This window comes from Papio anubis, chromosome 2, assembly GCF_008728515.1.
Source record: "Papio anubis isolate 15944 chromosome 2, Panubis1.0, whole genome shotgun sequence".
NCBI classification, from domain to species: domain Eukaryota; kingdom Metazoa; phylum Chordata; class Mammalia; order Primates; family Cercopithecidae; genus Papio; species Papio anubis.
The window spans coordinates 78,853,117-78,860,613 of NC_044977.1; the positions used below are offsets into that span (position 1 = coordinate 78,853,117).

Sequence of the window (7,497 nt, forward strand, 5' to 3'; positions counted from 1 at the left end):
CTGACCCTGATATGGTTATTTTTTAAAATGGTTATTTCTTCAACATCATCCTCTCTTTACCACTCAGGAAAAAGGATATTGGTAGCTGAGAAATATTTTGACCATTTCTGTTTTGTATCTGTATGTCATCTTTAGCCTTAACCACATGGAAATAATATTTATGTTAAAGAGATTGTAAAAGCATCACAATATGTATTGGTGAAGTATGTATAACATTAAGCACTCCCATGCATTGATAGTACATCCTGTATTGGGCAATGACATTATAGTTTTTATGGATGCCTAAAGTGACCAGCAGGCTCTATTTTCTTGGGCAAGCAAATGGCCCATATAATAACAGTATGTAATACCTCCACAGACAAATAAGTTATGTTTATTGTGGGAAATCATCTTATTGGTCATCTAGGCCATGAAGATAAAGAAGAGGCTAACACAATCAATACTATCTTAGCTACAGCTGGTGATAATTGGACACAATTTACTTGCTTTTTATCAACCAAAATGAATAGGTTGACCACTCTGATTTTGCTAGGATCATTTTGGCACAAACTAGATTGCATGGAGAATGTGAAACTAACAGTGGATTGGGTATACTCAGAAAACAGTGGGAAAGTAAATTTAAAGATTGGCTAAGGGTTTTTTGTTTGTTTGTTTTGAGACAGAGTATCAGTTCGTCTCCCAGGCTGGAGTGCAGTGATGCAATCTCAGCTCACTGCAAAACCTCCGCCTCCCAGCTTTAAGTGACTGCCTCAGCCTCCCGAGTAGCTGGGATTACAGGCGTGTGCCACCACGCCTAGCTAATTTTTTTTGTATTTTTAGTAGAGACAGGGTTTCACCATGTTGCCCAGGCTGGTCTCAAACTCCTGGGCTCTAGAAATCCACTTGCCTCGGCCTCCCAAAGTGCTGGGATTACCAGGCATGAGCCACTGTGCCCTGCCAATCCCATAGATTTTTAAAAAAAGTTTTATCGAGGTGTACTTTGCAAATCATAAAATTCACTTATTTTAAGTGTATAATTTAATGATTTTTAGTAATATACAGTTGTGTGACCATTACAACACTCTAAGTTTTGAATATTTTTATTACCCCCAAAGGAGATGCCAATTTGCAGTTACTCCTTGTTTCCACACTCATCCTCAGGCAGCCATTAGTCTACTTTCTGATTCTGTAGATTTGCCTTTTATGAACATTTTATATAAATTGAATCACAAAATCTGTGATCTTTGTATGTGGCTTCTTTCACTTAACATAATATTTTTGGAGTCCACACACATTTTAGCATTTGTCAATACTTAGTTCATTTTTATAGTATTCCATTGTACAACTATGTCACATTTTGTTTATCCATTCACCAACTGATGGATGTTTGAGTTGCTTCCGCTTTTCAACTGTCATGAATAATGCTTGCATGAACATTTGTGTGCAAGCCATTATGTATACGTATGTTTTCAGTTCTCTTGGTGAGATACCTAGGAGTGATTTTTACTGTCATATGGTAAATTTATGTTTAACATTTTAAGAAACTTCCACACTGTTTTCCAAAGAGGCTGCACTATTTTATCTACTTGCTAGCAATGTATGAGGGTTCTAGTTTCTCCACATCCTTGTCAACACTTGTTATTTGTGTCTTTTTGTTTATAATTATTCTTACATGTGTGTGTGACATGGTATGTCATAAGAGTTTGGTGGGTGTTCATTCTCAGTCGTGCATCATTCTCGTGTTCTTCAGATCACTGCTGAATATCTATTATGTACCAGCCCCTATACTAGGCACCACGTATAACAAAGAAGAATGAAACAACATCCTTAACACCAAGGAGTTCATAGACTACCAGCAGTACAAAAGTACTTGATGTATTTCATTGTCGGCCATACCCTTGAAGCTTTCTAAATAATATGTCCACCTCCTTCCATGACCACAGCCACTGGAGGTTGGTCTGGAGATGGACACCCGACTCAAAGGTGACCACTGCATTGGTTGGCCACCTACCTATGACTTCTAAGGTGCTTCCCAAAGTCAAATAAGTTTACTTAGATGCTCACGCAGAGAGGTTATCATCGAAGATGGGCACTAGAGTAGACAAGTCATGTAATCTAGGATGTGAAGATATCACTGCTGCTCTATGTTGTGTAAAATGAGTAGGTAGAGGAAGCCAGGTGAGAGAAAGATGAAGGACCTGACCCTGAGATGCATAAATGAGAAAAGTCACATAGAGAAATCTTGGTTATTCTGCTCAGAGAAATCTTGGTTATTCTGCTCGCCATGCTCTGGTTTGCATAATGTCCAACTAAATTTCATTTCTTCTTTTTGGAGTCTGTGAGGTTGCTGTAGCATTACAACTAACTCTCACTTTCCATTTTCGCTTGAGCTACTTTGAGTAGGGTGTGCTGCTGATAATCAAAAGAGCCTTCAGTGTGAGCCAAGAGCTCACGCCTGGAATCCCAGCACTTTGAGAGGTGTAGACCGGTGGTTCCCTTGAGACCAGAAACCAGGAGTTTGCAACCAGCCTGGCCAACAGGGTGAAACCCCGTCTCCACTAAAAATACAAAAATTAGCTGGGCGTGGTGTCGCTTGCCTGTAGTCCCAGCTACTATGGAGGCTGAGGCACAAGAATTGCTTGAACCGGGAGCCTCAGGTTGCAGTGAGCTGAGATGGTGCCACTACACTACAGCATGGGCAACAGTGCAAAACTGTGTGTGTGTGTGTGTGTGTGTGTGTGCTTTAAAAGAGCTTTGAGAGAACCATTATAATGCTAGTTCATAAGTCTTTCCAACCTGCCCTTATTTATCATTTTTTTTCTTTCTGACTGTGGACCTACAGATAGCATTTTATTTTCCATCTTAGTAAAGGTAAGTGGTGAAATGTGTAAGCCAAATCACCAGACCACCTACTCCTTCTCAAATTTCATACTCCATATGATTTAAAAATAATTAGTAATGTAACCCGAATACTTCACTATAATTAATTCGACAAACTTGTGAACTGCCCACACATTGCAGGCACTGTACATACTCTTGGGAAAAAGTGGCAAATAAGAGGAGGTCCCCAGCGAGCCCCCAGTGAGCTTACATTTCCTTAGGTGGTAGCTTGAGTCACAGTGAGTTACATAAAAGGATTAAAAATGTTGTGGATAGTTCACAAAATGGATACAAGAGATGATATTATTGTATTTTATCAGGCACATGATGATGTTATTTCTCTTGTGAATGATGCTGTGATGAAAATGGCTGCCTGGAGCCGATCCTTTCCCCAGGGTCTGAGGAGTAAATTACTGTAAAAATGAGCAAAAGTAATTCACCTACAACAAGCAGAGAGACTTAATTGAAGGCAATAAACTCCCAGAATGGTGGCCCCAGGGAAAAAAAAGGAAAATCCAAAAGCAAAAAATCTCTCCAAGTTTCTAGATTAATTGCAAAGATCCAGGGCGAGGGTTACCCCTAACCCTGACTGCACAGAAACTGACTGGAGAGTCCACAGAACCCCGAGATTTTTTCACAGACACCCCAACCTGGAGACGCAGGCATACCAAGAGGTCTCATTGTCTTTGTTCTCCTTACCAAAGCGCGTTTGAAACGGTGCTGGGAAAGCGGTGAACTGGAAGTAACGGATCTGGATGCCTCTCCGAGGAAGACACAAATCCCGTGACCGGATTTGAGGAAACAAACGGAAGTCTAAGTGCATCCACTTCTGGAGTGGGCACCGTTCCTCAGGTAATTTAACCGCAGCTCAAGGAGTTTAATGGCAGCCTTGCATGGCTTCCGCTAGCCTCTGTGGGAAAACGGAGGTAGGGACAATCTTCCCCTGGCACACTTGGGCCATAGCCTTGAAGGGAAAGCTTTGAAAGCTATAAGGTGGGAGAAAATAAATAAATAAATAAAAAACCTCACACCAACTCTAGGAGTATGGAAAAATGGCAGAGTTTCCACCAAGAGAAACGTGAATACCAAGTAAGAACGTGAACAGAAGCTTACCTGTCAAGGCCGACTGTGCCCATCCCTCCTGGGCCACCTCATTACAGATCAGGTTATGCCATGCCTCTGTCTTGGGAGAAAATGGTAAGAGCGGTAGGCAAATAGTCAGCCGAACTAACTGTCCTCTCAGCTAGCTGACGTCGTTTGTGACATAGGGCACACGAATGCAATCATGATCCTAAGCTCCCTTAAGCTCTAAAAAATAATATAATGCAGTGATTCTGTCTAAAAAACGCTGACAAAGAATGCATCTACTTCCTAGTAAATTCTACAGCTGGAAGGAAGGGTTCTACAGGCACCTCAGCACTGACTTCAGGACCCATCACTCTACAACTCAAAGATGGAAACCTTGAACGTCTGAATTTGCTTACCTGTTTGAGATGAAGTGAGAGAAAAGGCCTTTTTTTTTTTTTTTTTTTTTTTTGAGACGGAGCCTTGCTCTGTGGCTCAGGCTGGAGTGCAGTGGCGCAATCTCAGCTCACTGCAACCTCTGCCTCCCAGGTTCAAGCGATTCTGCTGCCTCAGCCTCCCGAGTAGGGGGATTACAGGTACTCACCGACCAGGCCCAGCTAATTTTTGTATTTTTAGTAGAGATGGAGTTTCACCATGTTGGCCAGGCTGGTCTTGAACTCCTGACCTCAAGTGATCCACACACCTCAGCCTCCCAAAGTGCTGAGATAACAGGCGTGAGCCACTGTGCCCAGCTGCAAAGGGCTTTTAATAAATGATGCTCCTTAATCTTTGGTACGTTACTCAAATAACCACCAGTGAATGGAATTACAATCTTTGGGCAGTTTAGCAAGATTCTTTACAGCAAGCTTGGCTCCTACCAGCGGACTATTACTCTAAAAACACTCTGGGAGCAATTACACACTCAGTAACCCCTTATTAAGCAGCAATTTTATCTAACCTTACCCGTTTCCTTTTGAGTGTGAGAGTGAAGGGAGAAACGAATTAAAGCACATCAAGAAGCTCCGTATGCTCTTGGCTTGGACGGTATGGTGAGCAGCAGGGGGGCATAATATATGCAATAGCGCCATGCAGGAGTTGGGGGAGGAGAGATTTTGGTTAACACTTCCCACTCTCCCACCGCCCACACTTCAAATCAGTCCGAATTCCTGTGCTGTCAGAGAAAAGGGGAGGTGTGGGAGGGAAATAAGGGCTTGCTGGCACCGGTCCCATTTCAAATGGTAAATGCATGTAGTATTAATCCTGTATCAGAGTTGGGGGTCTTAACTCGAGGCTAGAAACAACTGAGAAACAGCATGAGGCAGAATCCCATGAGAAAGGGGTGATCAGCTATTTCTCTCTTCTCATTTCATCTTAATTCTTGATGGTAAAATTTTTTAAAAATTTCCTGAACAGGCCTACATTAATTTATAAACGAATTATACCCATGTAATAGGTGCTGAAACAAATGCATACAAGATAGGGAGACGAAATAGATCCAGAAGTAGAAGACCTCGGAATAATACATTAAACTATATTTTACAGATATCTTTTCTCCTGTATGATTCCAAATTACCTAATGACAAATTTGTTTTCCTTTTTTTCTCCCGTTTTATTTTCCCTGTTTGCTGTCTTTATTTCTGGCCACTGAAAACATGAATAATGTTAATAAAGAATATTCCTAGGGTCCTTCCCCTCTCCCCCTTAATTCTGGAATCTGCTTCCATTCTCCTTGCCCGTAGTACTGGAATGTTTGTTATCAATAATCATGAGATATAACAAGCGACTTTTCTTTTCTTTTCTTTCCTTTTCTTTTTTTCTCTTCTCTTCTCTTCTCTCCTCTTTTCTTTTCTTTTCTTTTTTTGAGACAGAGTTTTGCTCTTGTCCCCCAGGCTGGAGTGCGGTGGTGCGATCTTGGCTCACTGCAACCTCGGTCTCCTGGGTTCAAGTGATTCTCCTGCCTCAGCCTCCCAAGTAGCTGGGATTACAGGCACCCACCACCAGGCCTGGCTAATCTTTGTATTTTTAGTGGAGAAGGGGTTTTCACTACGTTGGACAGGCAGCATTTTTTTCTTAATGGTGTGTGGGTAAGGTCTTGGTAAGGAAAAAACTAAATTTAAGTTTTATGACGTTTTTTCTGATCACTTGTTTTTAGAGTCATCTAGTATGAGAGGCTATACAGTGCATGCAGCCAGGCTGCCTGTCCCTTCCTGTCCCAGCACTACCACTTACTGGGCAAGTTTCTTAACCACTCTGCCCCTGTTTTCACCTTTTCAAAACAGAGATGAGACTAGTTGCTATCTCCTGTAGATTTACCTATAGAAAGAACCTAAAATCATGCCTAGCACAAATGTCTGCACTGAAAATGAACTGTAGAATTCACTTATCCAACCAACATTCTTGAGGCTCTGTTGGCACAGGAATTGTTACAGACATGTTTAAAGATACAGATAACTAGAACCTTGCTCTTAAGAAGCTTTTTTTTAAAGTAAAAATAAATCTCAGGAATATTCATTCATTTCATCAAACATGGGTGTGGTGGCTCATGCCTGTAACCCCAGCACTTTTCATAGCCCAGGTGGAAGGATAACCTGAGCTCAGGAATTCAAGATCAGCCTAGATAACATAGTGAGAGCTCATCTCTAAAAAAAAAAAAAAAAAAATCAGCCAGGGAGGTGTGGGGGTGCATACCTGTAGTTCCAGCTACTCGAGAGGCTGAGGTGAGAGGATGCTTGAGCCTGGGAGGTAGAGGCTGTAGTGAGCTCTGATCATGCCACTGCTCTCCAACCTGGGTGACAGAGTGAGACCCCATCTTAAGAGCAAACAAAACAAAACAAAACCAGACAAATCAGATTGCATAGTATTCTGCAATTCAGTTAATCTGTTGTTTAATTAGATTGTTGGTTGTTCTCTTTTCACCTGTGAATGTAGCTGTTGTGAACATTATTGGAGTGGTTATTCTTCTATGTTACTTACATGTTTGCATACTGTTCTGTTTTTGAAAAATATTTCCAGGGATGTTTTGATAACTGTTGCCAGATTAGGGGTGCATGCCTAATTTGATTTCTTAGTGAATACAAACTATTTCAGGATATCATCCATGATCCCTTCTACTTTCTCTCAATTTTCTTTTAGATATCTGTTGTGGACTCTTCTTTTTTGCCCTTTGCTGGATGGTAGGTGGAGGGTAGTTATTAGAGCTGCAGAGAAGGAAATAACCTGTCTGGCATCAGACACTGATCCTGTCACCATCTAATCCACACAGGTGAGATCATAGCCCCGTCCACTCTAGATACTGAGAACATTCTGGATTCTCTAGTTGAGAGAAACACTATAGCCAAAGATTCACAACTGAATGTCAAGTCACACTTCTTGTTCGTCTTCAAACTTTACTTCTTGATTATTGTCATGTGACTCTGTCACCTGATTTGAGTTGCTAGCTTCCTGACTGCCCGCTGTATGTGAGTCATGGCTTTGGGTCTCAGTTGAGCAACTCTGTTTCGATGGTGGTTCTATCTTGTCCCCTAGGCTTTGTAGGGTCTGGTCCTGTGCTCTCCCCTTAACTAGTTACCTAGA

General features: G+C 41.6%; 1 long non-coding RNA gene across 1 annotated transcript; it reads right to left on the reverse strand.

The window, feature by feature from the left end:
• Positions 1-2,634: 2,634 nt before the first annotated feature.
• On the reverse strand, positions 2,635-4,388 carry LOC103882019. Its single transcript, XR_643684.3, has 3 exons — positions 3,973-4,388; positions 3,559-3,845; positions 2,635-3,272 (listed from the first exon to the last, which is right to left on the reverse strand). It is a non-coding gene; the product is annotated as an uncharacterized LOC103882019 (long non-coding RNA).
• Between the last annotated feature and the right edge of the window lie 3,109 nt (positions 4,389-7,497).